Genomic DNA, 22,687 nt, shown 5'->3' with positions numbered 1-22,687 from the left:
AAACATTATCTATCAGATTTACAGATATAAGGGGAATTTTTTTTTCAATTTTATGAAAATAAGATCCATCCCCCAATTGAAAAATGGGCAAAACACTGGATAGACAATTACCCAAAAAAGAAATCTAACCCATGTATAGGTATATGAAAAATGCTCTAAATCACTAGTGATCAGAGAAATGAGAACTAAATCTGTTCTGAGGTATCATCTCCTATCCATCAAAGTTGTTAAAATTACAAAAGGGCAAAATTATAAGTGTTGGAGGGCTTTTAGGAAAATGGAGACACTGTTGGTGGAGCTGTAAACTCATCCCACCATTTTGGAAAACAGTTTGAAATTACACCAATACAGTTATAAAACTATGTATACCCTTAGACACAGATATACCATTGCAGATTTGTTACCCAAGGAAATCAGGGGAAAAGGAAAAGATCCCATAGATTCCAAACTAGAAATTGGGGGGATGTCCATCAATTGGAGAAAAGCTAAAAATTGTGGTATATGATTGAGTTGGAATATTACTGCACCATAAGAAATGATGAGCAAGCTAATTTTAATAAGACTTGGAAAGAACTAAAAAAATAACTTGAACTCAGATCTCTTCATCTATAGTTAAGCACTACTTTTACTATTGAATTCTAGAGATAGTTACATGTTTAAGGAGTATAGTGAATTTTTGGGTGCTGGACTTATCAGGAAGTCATGGCTTAAAATCCCACCTCAAATACTAGTTATACAACCCTAGGCAAGTCACCTTAACTCTTTTTTTCATCTCCAAATGAAGGAGTCAAACTCATTAATACTAAGGGTCTCTGTAACTCTAATTGTATCATTCTATAAGGATCACCTCCTAATTAATATATGGTCAGTCAAAAAGGGAGAAGAAGGTGAAAAGGAAAGGAAACAAACCTACCATGTAGTGTGCCAGCCACTGAGCAAAGCATTTTACATATATTATTTGAAGCTTATTTGATCCACAAAACAACACTATTTAGTAGATATTATCATGATCCTCATTTAACAGTTTAAGAAACTGAGACAGGCATAGCTTAAGTGATTTGTCCAGGATTACACAACTGCTAACTAAGCATCTGAGACCAGATTGGAACTCAGGTCTTCAGGAACAGAAAAGTAGGCACTTGAATCTATAAAAGTGTCCCAGTAGATCAATCAATCTACACACATGTATTATGTCCCTACTATGCAAGTATGATGAGAATTTTTTTTCCTGAACTTAAGCTATATTTTCTGAGGGAGATTTATAGAATGTACAGAAAGAAATGAAGAGCTTAATAATAATAATAATTAATATGATATTGTTTTAAAGCTTTTACAGTACTTTAGGAATACATTGATCTTTACCAAGAAAGATTTTTAGGGAAATTCACACACACAAAAAGAATTTCTGGGAGGGCAGGAAAGGAGAGAAGGCTTTGGCACCTATGCAAATCCTAAAAGAAGGCTGAGGAAGCACAGCTACAAATAGTGGTCTAGGGTGGGTAGTATCACTAGAGTGGTGGGGAGAATGCTGAGTTCTTTCTCTACAGAAGTTACAGCCATGGGTGAAGGCTTTTGGAGACAGGCTTGGAACAGGGATTGTGGACTGGGGCTGGGGGTGGGGAGAAGGGAAGCTGCTATTCTCAGGACAAAAGGGTGAAAGGACATGTACATTTTAAAGGAAAGCTAAGGATATCTAAATTAAAGCCCTAACCATCACAGCCATCCCTAGCAAATGGGAACAGTTACACTAGGCCCCACATCTTAGGAGATGAGAATGGGACTAGCAGGCAAAGCAGATAAAATCTTCCTCATTGACTAATTCTACCCCAACTATTTAAAATCACTCAATTCATATAGGCTTTCACTACTTCCTTATAGAACTATAGACATGATTTAGAATTAGAAGGAATCTCTGAGATATTTAGTCTAGCTCTACAATTTACAGAGGAAGAAAATGAGGTCCAGAGAAGTTGTGTCTTGCTCCAAGATTTCATAGCGAAGAAATGATGGATCTTCCAGTTCTTGAACCCAGGTCCTCTGACTCCAAGTTTGGTCCCATTTGCCCTCTACTACAATGTCTCAACTTTAGCCTTAACCAACCCTTTTGTTCTTCTCCTTTATTACTTCATTCTAATCTTAGCCAGATTTCACTTGCACAAATGTCTTTTAGCAGATAAAGGATGTCCCTACACATCACTCTGAATGACCTTACCTAATCTTATGAAATTGATAGTATGGAAAGTGATGAGACCTTCCTGTAAAATACATCCTACTATCATTCTTAGATATGGTCTAGAGAGACAATTCATTAGTCCTGGTGTGGCACTTTGAAAACTACTCTTAAGAAATTGGGAATTCTTAAATCGTTCATTATGAGTTACTCATTATAAATAATTTAAAATTATTAGGAATTAGGAATCTCTATAAATATGCCAATTCTCAGTCTCAGTAGTAGCCAATGCAAACCTACAGTCTTCCCTATCAGAGGCAGGAGTGTGAGTCTCTAGGTATGGTTTTCCCTCTCTCTCTCTAGTTCCCTTTCTCTCCATCTGTATCTTCTCTTCCTTCTAAAGCCAAGTGTAAGCATATAGCCCAACTGTATAAATTGACTATGAATAAATCAATCATCCTCAATGCCAGGGCCTGCTGAACCTTGTCATATCAATCAGCTTAACTTGTCATTTCTCAGGATCACTAGTCATTGGCTTATGCTCATAAAAAAGGCAGAAAAAGATAGAAAGGAACTCAGAGTTCAATCTCAGGCTCAGCTATACAAGCAAATGTCTCTTGCTGCCATACACTTCAACTGAAAACCTCCATTGCTGCCAGATGAGGAAGAGGGAGAAATCCCCTCCAACCCCCTCTTCCTAGAGGTCCAAAGTAGAAAAAGGAACAGAATATAGACCCAAGGCAGAAAGTCCAAAAGAGAGGACTGTCACACTTAGAGGCTCCAAAGTTGGTAATTTTCCGACCCCAATCCATCTTTCTTACTAGTCAGGCATAAATCTTCAACATTGCCCCCCACCCCAACCACAAGGATCAATCAGTAGTTCTCTATGTTAAACTAATAAGGCACCTCTTTCTCAACAAGGGATCCTTCACCTCCCTGTTACCAATGAGCTCAGCTCCTTTTGGAAGAAATATTGGGAGGGGGAGAAGTAAATGCAAAGCATATATAAATTAATTTCAAGAACGAGAGAACACTAAAGTCAGGAAATGATCAAGAAAGGCTACTTGTAAGAGTTAGTACCTAGAACTCTGCTTTGAGGAAATTAAGAATTATACCAAGGAAAGGGAAGACTAGAAGGAGGTCTACCTATGCAAGGATAGAGTGACATGAAATGGAATGACAATCATCATCCAAAAAAAGCAAACTTGCTTGATTGGAAAATTGAGAATGTTTCAGATGAAATGACTGAGTTACCATATGTACCTAGTCCACACTAGAGTAGACCTACCTAGTGACACTCTCTTGTCTGTGGTAAATATACATTTTCTACTTGAATGAACCTAGAAGTTCTTTTCTTAGGCAAAGTTTGTTCATCTTTATCTGTGTCCCAAGCAGTCATTTGGCAGTCTGGAAACATCAATGGGCCTTTTCTTAGAGCAAGTTTTTTTTTTTAATTCAAAATTGAGGGAAATATTTAATTTCAGTTAGTGGTTACTAAAAATAAAGATGTATTGTTTTCCATCCATGTTCATGGATGCCCTGAACTCTTTTCACCAACCCCATTTCCTGACTTAGAAAGTTTATTACCTTCCTATATTCTTGTTCTTAGAACTGAATAGACTTTCTCTACCAACATGAAATTACTAAAAGTAACAAGAAGTGGAAGTCCATGCAATGTTGTGAGTAATTAGTTCACAAATTCACTATTGCCTCAATTATTTCCCTTCAAAAAGAGAAGAGAAAAAAGAGGTACATGGAAGGGGAGATGTATGAGGAACAGGAGAGGGATTTCTACTTCCTGGAAAGGCTTGAATAATTATATTATCTTTTGAAGATATAACCTTTCTTTAAAATATTCTTTATCTTTGTTGAGATTCATTTATTATTCTTTGTGGACTTATTTAAGGTATTTTACACTTACTTAACTCAGCATCATTTCATTGAAATAGAAATATAAATTAAGTCAAATATTATCTGGAGTGTTCCTTGAAGCCATAAAATTAAACTTGTGGTGCTCCATACCTTTGAATTAGAAATTCTTGAAAGGTTATTAGTATTGCAACTCTTGCTTCTTAGGTTCATTTAATTTGAAAAGATTGTTATCTAAAGCTACTGATGACTTCTGAGAGTAGCAAATTGTCTCTCTATGTGAAGTATTAAGCTGGAGAGTTTATATTAATTTTAACTGGCAGGTTGAAAAGTAAGCATAGACATCTCTAAAATATGACAAAAATGGCCTTGCCATCCAAAATACCAAAAAGTTTATCAAAATGTGTCACACATCATCCAACTATATATTCTCCAAGTTGTGAGGAAAGTGCTTTTCAAATTTTAAATCCTTATCTGAATTTGAGTTGTTTTTCCTTGCTTTATAGAAAGGAGTTTCCCACTGAGAAGGATCTCCTTGATGTGGTAAGAACAGGTTGTTGGACCAATCTGGAAAAGTTAAAAGATGAGACCTTTGAGTTTCCTTTGAACACATCTCCCCACAGAATATGTAAAGGGAAGTGGAAATTATTCAGTGATTTGTATCGATGTTTAATGCTGCCAAATGTCTATTATATTTGTCAAAAGTGTAGGCTGATTCCCACATGGAGAAAAAACTGTAGGAATTTGGGGTATCTCTTCCCATATTTCATATAGTTAGGGAGAATAGAGTATTTCTAAAGGGAGCAAAAATAGGATTTTAATGGAAAAATGTTGGGGGGATAATCAAAGGAAAATTTGCCCCATGAAAACAAGATGCTGAAGAGCAAAGTATGTTACACAGAAGAAAAGCTGTGTTGGGTGGGGGGGGGAGGAGCAAGAGGACAAGTTGTACAACTTGAGTCTAAAAACAGATTTGAAACTTTCCCTGAAGAGGAAGGAGATGGGTACTCGAAGGGAAGAGAAGCTTGTTATTATCCACAGATTGATATACATACATTATCAGAAGTTATCAAGAGAGAGGTTGGTCATTCAGAAAAGATTATTAGGAAAAAAAGAGAATATTAGAGTGATTCCTTGCTAATATGCTAAGGCATCCATATGCCACATATAACAATAACAATAGAGAGTTTTGTTGTCTTCCTTGAGTTTATATTCGAGAAATAACAGAGAAACTCCCAAGATTTATTAAAACAGATAAAAATGTCTGGTGATTCTCAAATTACTAATATGGCTAAAAAAAGTGAGACAGAGTAGTGATAGGTATTTGATTTGCCCAAATGTCTGCTGAAAGTCTCTGCCAAAAACAGAGAAACTAATAATGTCTTGACTTTCCTCAGTGATTTCATACTTCAAAATGTAGAAGAAATGATAGGGAAATTTCTATTCTACAGCTGATTCTACTAAGAAAAATAAATTAGATCCTTTATTATAAGTGTTGGGAATTCTAATAAGAAATGGCCATTGCCTCCTAGAGTTGATGAAGTAGATTAAATCCAGGCAAAATGTATGTACAAGAATGTTCATAGCTGCGTATTTTGTGGTGGCAAAAAATTGGAAAATGAGAGGATGCCCTTCAATTGGGGAATGGCTGAACAAATTGTGGTATATGTTGGTGATGGATACTATTGTGCTCAAAGGAATAATAAAGTGGAGGAATTCCACGGGAACTGGAACAACCTCCAGGAAGTGATGCAAAGCGAAAGTAGCAGAACCAGAAGAACATTGTACACAGAAACAGATACACTGTGACACAATTGAATGGAATGGACTTCTCTACTAGCAGCAATGCAATGATCCAGGACAATTCTGAGGGACTTATGAGAAAGAATGCTATCCACATCGAGAGAAAGAACAGTGGGAGCAGAAAAACCAAAGAAAAACAACTGCTTGATTACATGGGTCAAGGGGGATATGATTGGGGATATAGACCTCAATGAACATCCTAGTGCAAACATCAACATGGAAATATGTTCTCATCAAGTACACATGTAATACCCAGTGGAATTGCATGTGGGCTATCGGAAGGGCAGGGGCAGGGGAGGGAGGAATAGAATATGATTTGTAACCAAGGCATAATGTTTGAAATTGACCAAATAAAATTTTAAATTTTAAAAATTAAAAAAATAAAATAAAATTCCCCCCTTAGCTTACCACAGCCAACATGCTTACTGCAAACCAAAGAGCTAAAAATAGAACCACCCACTCAATTTATCCTGTCTACAGGAAGTATGTAATGACAGGAAGTCATTGGGTTCCTGGGAAATGTAATTCTTTTGCAGGGTAACATTTTCAATTATACACAAGGCTAGAAGGAAAATAGAAAGTTGTGTGTGGGGGTGGGGGTGGTTTATAAACAGTCTTGGATAAAGATCTCATCACAAATATATAGAGAATTTTGTCAAATTTATTTTCCAAATATGTGACTCATTTCCCAATTAATATATAGTCAAATGATATGAACAGGCATTTTTGGATAAAGAAATATCATATAGCCAAATGCTTTAAATCATTATTGATTAGAGAGAGATACAAATTAACTTATCATTTTATATTATTAAAATAAGATAGCCTATTATATCTACTAAACTTGCAAAAATGATAGGAGAAATGCAGAATGTTGGAAGGAATATAAAAAAATTGGGACACTAATACACACTATGGATGAAACTGAACAAATCCAACCATTTTGGAGAACAACCTGGAATTATGCTCAAAGAGTTATAAAACTGTATACTCTTTGATTCAATAATACTGCTATTAGGTCTATTTCTGAAGTTAATCAGGCAAAAAGAGAAATAACATATATGTCCTAAACTATAGCAACTCTCTTTGTGGTCACAAAGAATTGGATATTGAGGGGATTTCCATAAATTGGGGATTGAATAAACAAGTTGTGGTATGTGATTGTGATGGAATAATACTGCATTACAGGAAATGATGAAGAGGTTGATTTTAGAGAAACATGGAAAGACATGAACAAAATAATGAAGAATAAAATAAGCAGAACCAAGAGAATATTGTATCAGCAGAAGCAATACTATTTGAAAAAATAACTAGGAATGTCCATTTCCAGAGAAAAACAGATAAATAGAAGTATGAGTGGCATGGTTTTACAGATATATGCATACACACACATATATCTTTGTCAAATACTGCCTTCTCAAGTGTAGGAAAGGGAGGAAGGGAGGCAGGTGGACAGCTCAAAGTTTAAAATGTAAAAAAAAATTAATGAAATAAAAAAAAAGATATTTATATGGATGGCTAAAGAACTCTCCAAATAACAAATATTTGAGATGGAAGTAATGCCAGCTACCAAAAGAGCTAGGAGAATGGCATGGTCCTATGATAAATTTGTCAGAAACACAGAACGAGCTGACACTGGTAAGAAATGACAACAAAAATGGGAATTTTAAACTGTATTGGGGGAAAGAAAAGATCCAAGAAGGAAAGGGCCACTGCCTAGGCATTATGGGAAAATGATAATAGCAGAGAGTAGAGTAAGCATCTCAATTTGTTTTTTCCTTCCATTTTCTCTTCCAAAGAAAATGACCTTGAAATTGGAAACAACAGACAAAAAATGACGAACAAGAATTTAATATACCTGCTAAATTAAAAAAAAGAGTAGTCCATGATAAATTTAAGTAAACTGGCACAGATAAATTATGTCCTTTCAGACTGATCACTAAGGAACAGTCAGTGATATTTGAAATATCAAGGAAAATTAAAAAGATATCATATGATTAGGGAAAGATAAATGTCTTTAATTTAAAAAAAAGGGAAAAGAATAGTCTGCAAACTATAGATCAGTGATCTATATTTTCATTCCTAGGCAAAGTCTAGAACTTTTCATTAAAATGACAATTGAAAAATATCTAGAAAAGGAAGCAGCAAATACAAAGAACCAGTATAGCTTCATCAAGAACATCAAGAACATCTAATTCATGCTCTTTGTTAAAATGGGATTACTAAACCAGTAGTTGTGGATATAGCTTACTTAAATTTTAGCAAAGTTCTGATGATGGATTGTATGCTTTTCTTCTGTAGAATATGTAAAGATGTAGACTAAGTGATAATACAATTAGATGAATTCAGAACTAGTTGTATAATTGTATTCAAAGAATATTTGTTAATAATTCACTATGAGTATAGCTAATCTCCATTGGCTATGGCCAGGAAGCAATACTTGACCTTATACTGTTTAACATTTTTAGCAATGACTTGGATAAAAACAAATGGCACTCTCATCAAATTGGCAGGAGAAACAAAGCTTGGAGGATTGTGTAACATGCTGGATGATATAATTAAGATCCAAAAGAATCTTGACAGAAAAAGCATTAAATTGAATAAAAGAAAATATAATTCAAAAAGGATAAATGTAAAGTCTTACACTTGGCTATGTAAAATCATCTTCAGAAGAATAGGATAGTGAAGGCTTGGTTAGACAATCTAGGTTAGTGTACTGTCAAAAGATGAAGAAGTGTCCTTCTACTTGTCAAGGGAGTCTCAAACTAAGAATGGTATATATTTAGAGAACATTTTAGTACCTTTGGGGAAATATTGGATTTAATTAAAAAGGGAAGGAAATTTGTTTTGAATAAATGTGTCCCTGTATTTTGTGTGATTTTAATTTTCTGTGTAAAGAAAAACAAAGACTAACTTATAACCAGTATGTATTATCTTCAGGACATTACAAGAAACTGAAGGCACTTTTACCTATAACTCTAGAGACCTAAAAATGATATATGTCTTCAGTATGACTTAATAAATTGACTCCAAGGTTTTTTAGTTCTATTGAATGAGATTTCATTTTTATATGATTTCCTATTAGATTATATTATTGCTAAATACAATTTAAGATAATTTTTGTAGATTTATTTCATAAATGATTACTTTATCAAAGTTGTCTCAATTATTTTTGTTAATTCTCAGGTTATTTTTAAGTAAACCTCCATGTCATCTGAAAATAGGTATCATTTTGTCTCATCTTTGATTCTCATTATGTCTTTCATTTCTTTCTCCTATCATATGTGACCACTACCATTTTTAGAACTATTTCTATAGGAAGAAGGGAACACACCTGCCTTACCCAAATATTTATTATAAAATCATTTTAGTGTTTCACCATTTCAAATGATACTAGTTTATGGTTTATGATAAAACATAGGTTTTGTCATATTAAAATGGTCATTTTATTATTTATAAGATTTTAGCATAAAGGTGAATTTGTAAAGCCTTTTTAGTTATATGTTTCAATAATCATGTAGTTTGGGAACATTTTTATTTTTAATATAATAAATTATGTTAATTGATCTACTGATGTTTAATAATCTTTCTATACTTAGTATAAACCCAACTTTAGTTTATATAGTGTGTTCAAAAAGTCTTAGTGTAGATTTAAGCTTTAATAGTTTAATAAGCTTTAATAACATAAATCTGAATTATGACTTTCAGAATATTATGGTTGTATGTGTATTTAGTATTTTTGCTTGAATTTTATTTAAGATTTTTTGCAACAATATTCCTTAATGTTATATAACTGATTTATAGTTATCTTTCTCTCTTTTACCTCTCTTTGGCTTAGATAATAATACTATATTTGAAGAGGGAAAAGAATTGGTAATTTTCTTTCTCAGTTTTTACAAATTTTTTTTAGTTTAGGTATTGATTAGTTTTTTAACACTTGATATCATTAAATTAATGTAAACCAAGTTCTCATCCCTTCAGTGGTTATTACATGATTTGTTAAATTTCATTTTACATTAATTAGTTTAATAGCTCTAAACAATATGTTGTCAATGTGGGGGTATTATGTTTTCTATAAGTAATTGTAGGATCATAGATTTGGAGCCAGAAAGCTCATTAGTGGCCATTTAGTTCAATTCTCCTACTGAGACCAGAAATGTTAGATAAGCTTCTAAAGGTAGTATAGGTATTATATAGCACAGCTAAAAGTCAAATCTATGTCTTATGATATCAAATCCAGAATTCTTTCTATTGTATCATACTACATTTTTAAAAAATTCTGTTTTTCTCTCATATGTGTGCAACATGGGTACTAAAGATTCTTTTTTTCTTCTTTATGTTGGCTTCACTTTACGTTGTTAATTTTTAATAATTGTTAATTTTCCTTCCTCTTCTTTTTGATCTAGTTAGCTAAAGGTTCATTATTTTTTACTGTTTTTCCAAGAATCATTTCAGTTTTGTGGATAATTTTTTATACTAATTTTGTAGTTTTCATCTAATTCTCTTCTAATTTTAAAGAATTCTTCTTGTGTGCTTATGTTGTGTTCGATTATTTTTATTTCCTAAGGTTTTTTAAATTGCAAACTCTAGTTTACTAATCTTTTCTTTTTTCTTATGTTTTCAATCTTAATGTTTCTTCTATTAACAGTGTTAGCTACATACCAGAAATTTAGGTTAATTTTCTCATTGTCATAATTCCCTTTTCATAATAATTATTTGTTCTTTGTTATATTATAAAATGATTTGTTCTTTGGCCTACTCATTATAAAGGATGTCAATAAGGTACCATTTAGATTTGCATCTTTTGGTTGTGTCCTCTGTAATAATTGTTGATTTCTATCATATTCTGTAAATGATATGTTTAATATCTCTTCTTTTTATTTATAATTATATGGATTCTTTCTCTAAAGGTAATACTTGCCATAATCAGTTTTTCATAACTTGTTTATTTTTGTAATTTCCTTTTTGTTTAAGTATGTTAGCTTTATTCAGTTCTGAGAGATAAACATTAGGGTCTCCATAATTCCTGTATTATAATTAGCATTGTCATTGTTCAATTATCTAGTATTATTATCTATCTTTTTTCATTTCAAAGAACTTTTCCAAATTAAGATACTATGTCATTGGTAAATATATATTTAGTTCTAAAATAGGCTTATTATCTATGACTCATTGAAGCATAATATAAATTTTCTATTTATATGTCAATATTATAGTTTTATTTTTTCTAATAGTATGATTTTCAGTTTTTTATTCTTTTATATATATATATTTTAGATTTGATTTTTTGTAAAACAGATTGTTGATTTTTCTTATCTATTCACTGTTCTTATTGTTTAGGATCATTTAATCCATTTATATTTAAGGTTGTGATTGTTAGGCTTGTGTTTTCTTCCATTGTTATTTTTTGTTGATTTTTACCCCTTGCCTTTGTGTCAATATTTTGTCCTGAAATTACTTTCACTTGAACTATTTATAGGCTATCATATTCTCCTCACTCCTTATCCCATTCCTAATTACTTCCACTATTCCAAAATGTTTACATTTTTACTTAAATTCTTAATTTCTCTTTGTTTTTGTCTATTTCTCCCTCCTTTGTGCCTCCTCTTTATCGACTCACTTAAATCAATGTTTCACAATGTTCATTTTTTGTTTCTCATCTAACCTCATATTTTATGTTACCTTTTCCACTAAGTTTTCCTTTGTGTTGTTTTCTTCATAGTTTCGTTTCTCTTCTAGTGCATCCTGAATTTTATTTTCTGACCCATTATCCAATAACTGAGCAGATTAACTTGCAGGGGGTTGGGAAAGAATCCAGAGGGTTGCTACTTCTGGATGAGAGAGGTGGTTGGATGTGGGGAAAATGACAATATGGGTATGGTAAATAGGTAAGTAAAGTGTCCTGGTCAAGAGGTGATTTAATGAAGCATGAATGGTCTGGGGAAATGGGCCTCAACTCATCTATATTCCCATATTTATATGACGCTCATGTTCAGATATGCATCTGACAGATGATTTTTCACATTCCTTACTTGTTGATGTTATTCCAGGCACCAGCTGCATTAATGTATACTGTCTCAAATGCATTTCAGGAAGCAGGAGAACAATCCCACAGGAACATCTACAACAACAACCACACACACACACACAAATGCTTAAAAAGGAATGCTATTTTAGGCACACAGGCTTCTCCAGTTATCATGTTCCTACTATAGTGGATTCGCATTTTTAATGTGACACCAAAAAAAAAATCTCTTTCTTGACTTCCTACTCAAGGATCTCTGAAAAATGATCTCAGGAACACGAGTGAGCAAGTAAGAGAGAAAGAATGCAAAAGAGACAACAAAAACATCCGTTTGAAAATGTGGGTCTGGTATCACATCCTTTGTCAGAATTCCTGTTATGTAGTTCAGACAGATGATTAATTCCCTTATTTCTCTCTGGATTTTTTATTGGTTTCAATATCGCATCCACAAGAACATTGCCTACCCGATATTCCTGAACTCTATTTTTAAATGTGTGCAGTCATGAAGGGAACATTTAGGTAGAGTCTCCCAAGTGCCTGCTTTGCTCCTCTCTGGGTCTTTGCTTTATCTAAAACATTCCCCCCACCTTCCTATTCTGTTATTGAATCCCTAACTTTCTTTGAAGTCTCTGATCCACATGAGCAAGTCTATCATACCACATTGTGGGCATTTGAATAATCACATTAGCTCATATAAATTGGAGGTATTCTGGTCTATATACCCTGTGACCAAACATCATAGAATATTCTCATTTGGAGTACAGCTAGAGGCTCTCTTTCTGGGTCTGTCATGTATATTAAGATACACATAATTCTTGGAAACTCTAGAAATAAGCCTATTCAATTTAAAAACCCATGGAAGATGACATTGGTCCATTAGATTTACTCTGGGGACCAGAGACAGGACCAGCAGTAGATTTGAGCTTGAACTTGTCCATTGCACAGACCAAAGCCTCTCAAACCAAGCATCCAGGCAGGCCAGTGACTGCCAAAATAGTCAGAGTGGTGGCATGAAAACTGAAATAAGCCTTAAAGACATTCAGAGACTGAGCTGAGAAGCCAGAAGGTGATGCTCAGACCAGGAGGAATCAGTATCAGGAGCCAAAGAGACCTTGGGAAATAAAAAAAAAATTTTTGGCCCTGGTCTCAGGCTAAAGGATTCCATGTCAGTTCACAAGATAAAGTTTGTGCTCTACATTTCACATTATTGTCCACCCTCAGTTTCCTATAAATGTATACCTATTTTATGCCCTATTTTCAAGACTCCTCTAATAATAATAACTGAAATTTATGTATTGACAGTTCCTGTCAACAACTTTCTCTAAAGAAATCTGTATGTGGCAGGTATCAAATATGTTGTGAAGATATTTATGCCAAAAATTTAGTGTATTCCATATGTACATGGACCAGTTAATTTTACAAAGAGATAAATTCTGTTCTAGGCTACAAATTGATCTACTCTTGGCCACCTCACTCACAAATATATGCTTTTATTGGATCAACATCCAATACAACCAATTATCCAATACAACCACTACTGGAAAAAAATCCCAAGAAAATTTCTGTTTGATGGGGGCCAATAACATCTCTGTGTAGACAATTATCATTATATATTGCTATGACATTATTACCAAAGGAGCTGTGATTTCACCAAAGTGGGGAAATACAAGTGTGCAAACTCCCCCTACACACACATACCAGCAAAGCTGCTTCTATTCTTAGATTCTCGGTCTTTATATGCTAACAGAAATGCTTAGAATAGAAAATTTCTAAGGTTCCATTTGAAAATTCTATAACTCTATAATTCTGTTTCATGGACATTATAGCATGATAGACTGAGTCTATAATGTTCCTAGTGAAATGACCTAGGCTAGGATAGTTTTTTCAGGAAAAAAGTATTATCCAAAGCAAATCACTTATTCTATTCAATCACTTCAATTCATTCAATCAAAAATCAAATCACTAGTCTATTCAGTTCTTGAAAATATATAGAAATGAAAATGATACTTTCCTGGGTAAGTCATTTTGGTATTTTATCATCCTGTAATACAAGAACTTTTTCCAGTGTAGAAACTTGATCTGGATGACTATCTATTATGCTGATTCTGAAGGGGAAGTAGAACAGTATTTTATTTTATTATTTTATATTTTGATATTGCACTGGGTAGTTTTTAATTTATTGTATAATACACAGTGCCCTGTTTTGTTTTAAAGCTTGGTTTTGAATTTTTGAACTGACCCAATTTAACCTAGCTCACTACATTTTCCTATTGATTTAATTTTTCTGTGACCTTGTAGCTCATTGGAATGATTACTCTCTTTTGCCACAGATCATAACTAATTGATAGCTTAGGGGTATTTCTCCATTAATTCTGTAAATTTGTTTTTAAAATAGAAAGCATAAAGGCTTTTATCTGGTTTAATATTTCATAAATACCAGTACAACACTCAAGCTATATTATCTCTCTGTCTTATTACATGAATGGTCCAATTCCTTTTCTAGTAAGAGACTTCAGTGATAATATACTGCAGCTTACTTATATCCATTTGTCTTTTATTGCCCTTTGGGTCATCTGATACTTTAGAGATTGTAGTATCCTATGATTTATTGTGACACAGAATCACTAGGAAAATAATAGTGCTAAAAACAACAAAAAAAGATGGACTTTTATAGAAATGACCAGCTTGGTATCATGAAAAATATAAGAATACTTATTTCCATTGTTCTATAACTCACTGTCATATAGTATTACCATTCCAAAAAAAGATTTGGCCATAGGACATAATACAGTTAGATGAATTCCAAAATCTTTGAATAACTAGACCTAAAGAATTACCATTAATTATTTGACATCAACTTGGAAGTCATGAGGATCATGCCAATAATCTTCTATAGATTCTGAATTATTTCACATTTTTCTTACAATTTAGATAAAGGCAGAGATGATATACTTATTTTTTAAACCCTTACTTTCCATCTTATAATCAATATTGTGTATTGGTTCCAAGGCAGAAGAGTGGTACAGGCTAGGCATTGGGGGTTAAGTGACTTGTCCAGGGTTATGCAGTTAGGATGTGTCTGAGATGAGGACCTCCCATCTTCAAGCCTGCCTTTCAATCCACTGAGTTACCCAGATGCCCCTGAGATGACATACTTATAAAGTTTATTAATCATGCAAATCTAACCTTGAGAGGCATAGGTAACATATTGGTTGATAATCAAAATTCAGAAAATTCTTGACAGGTTAATGCTGGGAAAAATGTAATGAGATGAAATTTAATGGAAATAAATGTAAAGCCTAACATATGGAAGTCCAAAATGTCAACTTCACTAAGACAAGTTGGGAGAAATATAATCATACAGAAAACAAGCTAGGGAATTTTTAATATGAATCCCAGTGTGTTATAGTAGTCAAAAGAGCTTTCAAATTTACAAATCTAATGGGAAAGGCAACATGCAACCAAATATTTACAAAGAAAACTACAAGTAAAATAAATAATTAATATAAGGGAGGCACTGAAGTTATGATCCCTAGTATTTTTACTCCATTTCTATTCTTATTTAACATTACCTCCACCAATATATTCTTACTTTATATATATATATATATATATGTGTGTGTGTGTGTGTGTGTGTGTGTGTGTGTGTGTGTGTGTGTGTGTGTGTGTGTGTGTGTGATTTAGGTATTTCCTGATCAATAACAATATATATATATATATATATATATATATATATATATATAGTAAAGGGTGAAATTATGGTTGAGACTAAAAAAATCTAAATTTAAGTGGTCGCCAAGGGAAATCCCAAATAATAAAATCAGCTGCCAAATTTTATGGTGATTTAATTGATAGTGGAGAAGATTAAGAAGAAGGAAGAAGAAGAAGGAGTAGGGTTTTTTTTTTTCTCTCCCTCTCCCCCAGTCTGATTAGTATCGGACAGGGAGATCAGGAGATAAGGGAGTAAGGGTTTGGAGTATGAAGGAGGAAGGAATCAGCCTGACCTCCAAAGGGGCTCAGATAAGATGCCTGAACCTGAAATCTGCTCCAAGGAAAAACTTACCACCCAACACTCCAAGATGTCGGAACGCTTAGCACACTGCCAGCCAGAGTCTTCTCTCCAGGGCAAGAGGAAGGGCAAGGAAGTGTCGTGTCTTATATGGACATTTTTACATTATTTTTCTGCATCTAATCTGTACCAATGAGGACTTAGCTTGACTTAGTACAGCCCAGAAATCTGTCCCTTTTTTGCACATGTCTGTTGAAGGCCATCTCCTCAGTTAATTAAATCTTGAGTTTGAGGCAGACCTTCAAAATCTTGTTAAACTGAGTAGGGTGGAGAATGTAGAGTTTCCAAGACCTGATTCTGTTATTCCAAGTATCTCCATTGTTATTGATCAGGAAATAGCTAAATCACATCTTCTAAAGAATGGTCTGATTCAGGTGGAATAGTTTTTAAATATATATATATATATATATATATATATATATATATATATATATATATACAATTAGACTATGACTTATTTCTGGATCTCTATATTTTATCATCTACCTTTCTGCCTTACTATATTATCTACCAAAGATGGAATCCATTCCTTCTTCATCTCTGTCTCACAAAATTTTTATTTTCTTTCATGACTAAGATGGGTTACTATCACTTCCATAAAGTATCCTTGATACCCTTATTTGTTAATGTTCACTTCCTTTTCACATTACCTTCCATCTAATAATGTGAACTAGAAAGATTGCAGGACCAAGAGTCAGGAAGATCTGGATTTGAATCCTACCTTAGATTCTAACTAGCAGAGGGATAATGGGCAAGTCATTTAACCTTTTTTTATTTTAATTTCCTCTTTGATTAAATAAGGACAATAACCTCCAGGGTGGGGGTTGTTGGGATGATCAAATGAGTTAGAAAATATAACACTATGTAAACCTTGAAATACTATATAAATGCTAGTTTTAATAGTAGTAGTAGTAGTAGTAGTAGTGAGATACCCATGTTCATAATGTATTCCACCCTCCTCTCCCAGTAGAATATAAACTAGGAGCTTCTATTATATTCTACTGATACTGAGATTAACTGTAGATTTCACTTATTTTTCTAAATTTTGCCATTTAACCAGTTGTTTCAAATTCATTTCTTGTAAGAACTCCAAAAGTGGTGTCATGTAGAGAGTGCTGTGCTTGCAGTTATCCTGAAGTTATTTCTAGTCTTCCATCAAATACTTATTAGATGGGTTACAACTTCTCTAAGCATTAATTTCCTCATTTTTGCAATAGGGGCACTAGATTCTGTGAGATAACTTTAATCTCCAAATCTATAATCATATGAAGATAATATTAGTGCCAGCTCTATAGAATGGCAGTGCAACTATCATTTCAAGGTCACCTGCAATTTATTCCTATTATAAAGTTGGAAGCAACCTTAGAAGTCAATCACTTAAAGTTCTATGAAATGCAAGATATTACTTGTATAACATCAGAACTTTAAAATTCTAATAATCTACCAATTTCATCATACTTTGTTTGCCTTCCTCTAGTAATTGGTAGTTATCTGTTTCTATTTCCAAATATATAAAATGGGAATAATAGCATTTGCACTACCTACTTTACATAGTTGCTGGAAGGAAAGAAATTTGTTAACTTTGAGGCATTGTGTTATAGTAATAGTAGTAGTAGTAGTAGTAGTAGTAGTAGTAGTAGTAGTAGTAGTAGTAGTAGTAGTAGTAGTAGTAGTTGTTGTTGTTGTTGTTGTTGTTGTTGTTGTTGTTGTACTAGCAGTAAAGCTGTAGTAGTAAAGATGATGATTATCATTATCCTTATTAACCTTATAATCACTTTGTAAAACTGGCTATTCTCTCATTTAAGATTCATAATTATCAGGAAGTACTTTCATTTCAATTGTACTAACTCCAAAATTGTTTCCCTCTAACTTGAACAGATTGGTTTTAATTCTTTCCCTGAAAAATAATTCTATTCCATCTTACAGATGACATTCCTTCAAAGGTTTACAGAAACTTATCAGACCATCAATATATATCTATATGTGTGTCTATAGAGAAAACTATATCTATAGATATGTTGGTGGATATAATAAGTGTGCCAGATATGTTGTCTCTCTTGATATTATGTAATATTTTTTATGGATAGGGATTGTATCTTTTTTTCTTTGTATTCCTAGTGCCTAGCTCTGTCTTTGATACATGGCATGCACTTAAAAATACTTGCTGATTGATTGAATCTTAGCCTACTTTAGCAAACACAATAATATGTACTGTTGGAAACACCTTGAAAAATATTTTATTTTCTTCTCCTAAAGAATTATAGACCTAAATGTAGAAAATAGAGAGCATCATTAACCCCTCATTTTACAAATGAGAAAAATGAAGCTAAGTGACTTTCCTAGCATCAAATAGCTAGCAAATATATAAGGTAAAATTGGAGCCCAAGTTTCCTTTCTCTAAGTTCAGGGCACTAACTACTCCATTTGTTGTACCATATGCCCCTGCTTGTTTACTGCTCAATAGTGTTATAACTACTTAGAGGATGGCTGAGATTATTTGAAAACTTTTTTCCCTAAAATGATGCTAAAATGATGGATCAAATGGCAGCATTCTTGGTCAAGTTCATAAATCTTTATGTGTAGTCCCTCAATAATAGGGGCAGAAGTTCCTTAACTCCTTCTGGGACTAATTCTCATCAAACCATCTTCCCCCAGCAACCTGATTAGTTCCAGTAAATATTCTAGGACCTTCTTGCTATCTTCAGATAGACAAAGACTTGTAGGAACCTTGTGCTGGGTTTACCACATTCCCAGAAACATAAACACACACACACACACACACACACACACACATATGTGTGTGTGTGTGTGTATATATATATATATATATATATATATATATATAACCCATATATAAGGGTGGACCTTGTAGAATACACATAAAAGATGCTTAAGAAAGAGATTCTCAGCACCATAGCAAAAAAAAATTCCTATTGATCCTGGCTTTGCAGCCACAGAGACTTTGTCCTATAATATCCTCCCTTATTGACTAAAAAAGGTAGCCAATCAGATCGCCTCTGTCATAGTCATCCATGATTCCGCTAAATATAATTCCTAGGCTAGCTGCATCAGCACAATAGAAGAAAAGGAAGAGAGGGCAATTATTGGTGAGAATGCATTTATAGCTGTACCACTGGTATGGGGCTAGTCTCTTTACCTTCTGAGGCTGTAAGCCCTGTTTTCTCCCAGGTTCTCCACTGAGACAATCACCTCCTTTCATTGGCTGGGAAACATGGTGTAGCCAAGCACATTTGAATTTGTCTGAGCACACATGAATTTTGGACCTTAAAAGCATTTCACCACTATCTTCAACTGATATGGTCATTTCTCAGCTGAGCTAATGGGGATGCAGGAAAGTCACCCAATAACAGCCACTGCTAGTTGATAGGATACAAGCAATTCCATCAGTCTGGTTACATGGCTTTTAATGGGAAATACAGAAACTATGTGCTGCTGATCATTGTGAACTAGTCTATTGCTATTATGTAGGATCACACAGAAGCTCTGAGCATGTCTAGTATGAGACAGAGAAGCAAGCTTCCATGTAAGATGTTCAACAGTCAAAGTGCCCCTGGTTTTTCATCCTCAGAGTAGGTGTTGGTCAACTCAATCAGACAACAAATTTCTTTCTATGTTTTTCTTTTCAAACCCTCTATCACTTTGCCTCACTATCGAGGACTACAGTCAGAATAGCAATATAATTGGAATGAATGGATGAATGAAAAAGTATATAATAAATGCTTACTTTGTGCACAGCACTTGTGGAAAGGAAAACTGAGATTGAGCAGCCATTGTTTGGAATGTGACAGGAGGGGGAGTGGCAGTTGGAGTGGGAAGAAGAGGCTTATGGGAGAAACTCCTAAAAGGAAAGGTCTTTGCCCTCTGGCTCTGTTGATAGAGGAGCTAGAACCTTGAGCTCTAGATCCTAACCTGTGGAAAAAGACTTGACTCCATTCTTCTTACCCATAAGAAGAGAGAATATTCCTGAATGTTTGAGTATCAACTAGAGGAAGAACAAAACAGCTGCTGCTGAAAGGGACTGATCCTTTAAACTTCAAGGGGTCACCCTGAAGATCTTTTCCATTCCTTGACCTTCCCAAGAAGGACACTTGCCATCTGTTTAGTTAGGATAGAAGCAGTGATTAAAGAAGAAGGAGAAAGATAAGCTGAAGCTGAGCCATTTTGGCTCAGATGAAGAAGAAGCAAAGACAAACTGTAGGGTCTCCTATTCCCACAAATCTATCCCCTTTCTTTTATTACTAGAATTATTAAATCACTTTATAAAATAGAAACTTGCAATCAGATTCAAATTGAAGGAAGAACAAAAAAGAGAGAGAGTGGTGGGCTATGCTAGCCATTTAGCCTTGGCTAAACAACTAAAGCCAACAGTGACAGTCTGCCTGCCAAACAAGGGGGACTTCTGGGGTTTCAAATACCAGTCAAGCCTTAAAAGAAGTAAAATCCATTATTCCCCAGAAGTCAACTCATTGAGACACTGACCCTGTGATCCTTAACTTACCATTACCCAGGGGTACCTCTCTTGTGGGTTGAATGTGAGGAAATTACAAACATCGTCTCTTAGCCCCAGTGGGTACCTCTCCCTTTACCTCACCAACCCTCCATATTCCTTCTATCCCTTCATATCCTCCATTCCTCATTACAAACCCTTCCTTAGCTCCCATACCTCAATCCTTACACAATGAAGATATAAATTGAAAAGCAAGATGTTTTTGACTTTCAAGAAGCTGCCATTCTAATAGAGACAACACATATGAGAGGTTTAAAATACCAGTCAAAAAACTAAAGTCATCTCAAAAACTCAAAAAGAACAGGCCAATAAAAATATATATTTCTGTTTCTCTCTGTTAAAGATCTTTTTAAAAGAAAAGCAAAGTAAAAATCACATCAAAAGTCATGAAAAATGCATGGCCTACCCTTTATAGTTGCAGCAATTCCAAAATGATCAGGATAATTAAAGAAGATAAGGGAAAAGGTACAAAAAAAGAAAGACCAACTAATGAGCACATTTCAAGTAAATTATTTATTTCCATGAGTTATTGATGACTTTGTAATTCTTGAATGCTGAGAGAATCAGAGTAGGAATGAGTTATGAAAAGTCATCAATAGCAAATAGAAATAAATTATGTAGCATCTATAATTAGTTAACTGAATATCTTAGACTAAAGAAAAAGAATAATGATGAAGAAGAGAAATAGAGAGAGAAAGAGGTAAGAAAAGCAAATAACAACTTTATATCTTTAACCAGAATTTAGAAAAATTATGTAGAAAATAAAAAATAGAAAGTTTCCAATAGCTATTCTAAATTATAGACAGCAGCAAAACCTGTTTACGAAAGCATTGGAGGGCATACCCACACCAAAATGAGTAACTACTCTGGAATTTAAATTGCAATTCAAATTAACAATTATTGACTAAGCATTTACTCTAGGTCCAACACTATTCCTGAAGTTGTGAGTGGGATATAGAAGTATATATCATACCATGCCTCCAAGCTTAAGCTTGGCAAGTAAGAATGATGTCTGAACAAGTGAGGAAATAAAAGAAGGTTGTAAAAGAAAGTACCAAGTTGAATATAATCCATTGTAGAATAATCTTATATTTTCAAAGACATGATCTCGTAGATATGCATATTTCCTCCATCTGTTTGGATCATGATCAATCAATGACTGTTTGACTGTTTATCCAATATGATTCTCATCTAAGTTGTGTTTCAAAGGTTCTCCTAGAGGATCTAATCTCTATAGAGGTATGACTTTCTACATGTTTGTCTACCCTTTCTTTGATTCTCCCTTTAGAATCTTCCCAAGAATGAAAGAAAAGCCTCTTGATCTATAGTTTGTAGGCTTTCTTTTCTTCCTTTGAAAACAAGAATATTTAGTCTTTTCCAAACTGCTCCCATTTTCTTTCTTTCTTCTTTTCTTTTTTTTTCAAATCTTAATCTTCTGGCTTAGAATCACTACTGAAGATTGGTTCTAAGACAGAAGAGTGGTAAGAGCTGGGTAATTAGGGTTAAGTGAATTGCCCAGGGTCACACAGCTAGGAAGTGTCTGAGGACTGGTTTTAAATCAGGATCTCTCATCTCTGGACCTGGCTCCCTATTCATTGAGCCTCCTAGCTGCTCTCTTCTCCCAATTTCCAAGATTTTGCAAGTACTAATAGTAGCTCAGAAATGGCATCTACCTAATAATATAGTTCAGCTAGGCAAGATAATTTAAATGCATAAAGCAAAATTAGGTACCCTACATCCTTGTTTATCTTGAGTATAAACTGCCTTTAAGTAATTTTGGTCTGAATGACCAAAGTAAAGGTGATCATCCTTGACAGAAAAATCAAAATAAGAATTAAGCACTTAGCCTTCTCTGTTGTCAGTTATCACCCCGTGCACCCCCTCAAGGATCCTGTTTTTCCTTTGATTCTTTTTTCTTCCTATATATGCATATATAAAGAGATATTTAAATATACCAATACATTTTAAAACTTTTGAGTCATCCTTAGTTTTCCTCCTCATGCTCAGCTCATTCTGAACTTCATGCTCTTAACACTTTTCCTCTAGTTGATGTCTTTGATTCTGTATTATGTACATTTCTTTTAAAAATCTAAGTTGGTGATAAATTCACCCTATATCTATATTATTTTCTTCAGACAAACATCATTTTCCACTTAATCAGAATTTTTCACATTTTTGTCTTTGGAATTTAATTGTTGAGAATCTCTTCCTGGATTAACTTAG

The 22,687-nt window shown here is 33.8% G+C and overlaps 1 protein-coding gene across 1 annotated transcript in view; it reads right to left on the bottom strand.

The window, feature by feature from the left end:
- Positions 1 to 11,964, bottom strand: part of AKAIN1 (A-kinase anchor inhibitor 1) — a 98,530-nt gene extending 86,566 nt beyond the window's left edge. The window contains exon 1 of the mRNA XM_056823742.1: positions 11,875 to 11,964. The gene's annotated coding sequence lies outside the window, so the exon portion shown is untranslated. The remainder of the gene's footprint in view (positions 1 to 11,874) is intronic.
- Between the last annotated feature and the right edge of the window lie 10,723 nt (positions 11,965 to 22,687).

Source organism: Monodelphis domestica, chromosome 3 (assembly GCF_027887165.1).
Source record: "Monodelphis domestica isolate mMonDom1 chromosome 3, mMonDom1.pri, whole genome shotgun sequence".
NCBI lineage: Eukaryota > Metazoa > Chordata > Mammalia > Didelphimorphia > Didelphidae > Monodelphis > Monodelphis domestica.
The sequence above is the reverse complement of the archived record's forward strand: the minus strand, read 5'-3'. Positions and strand labels throughout refer to the sequence as shown.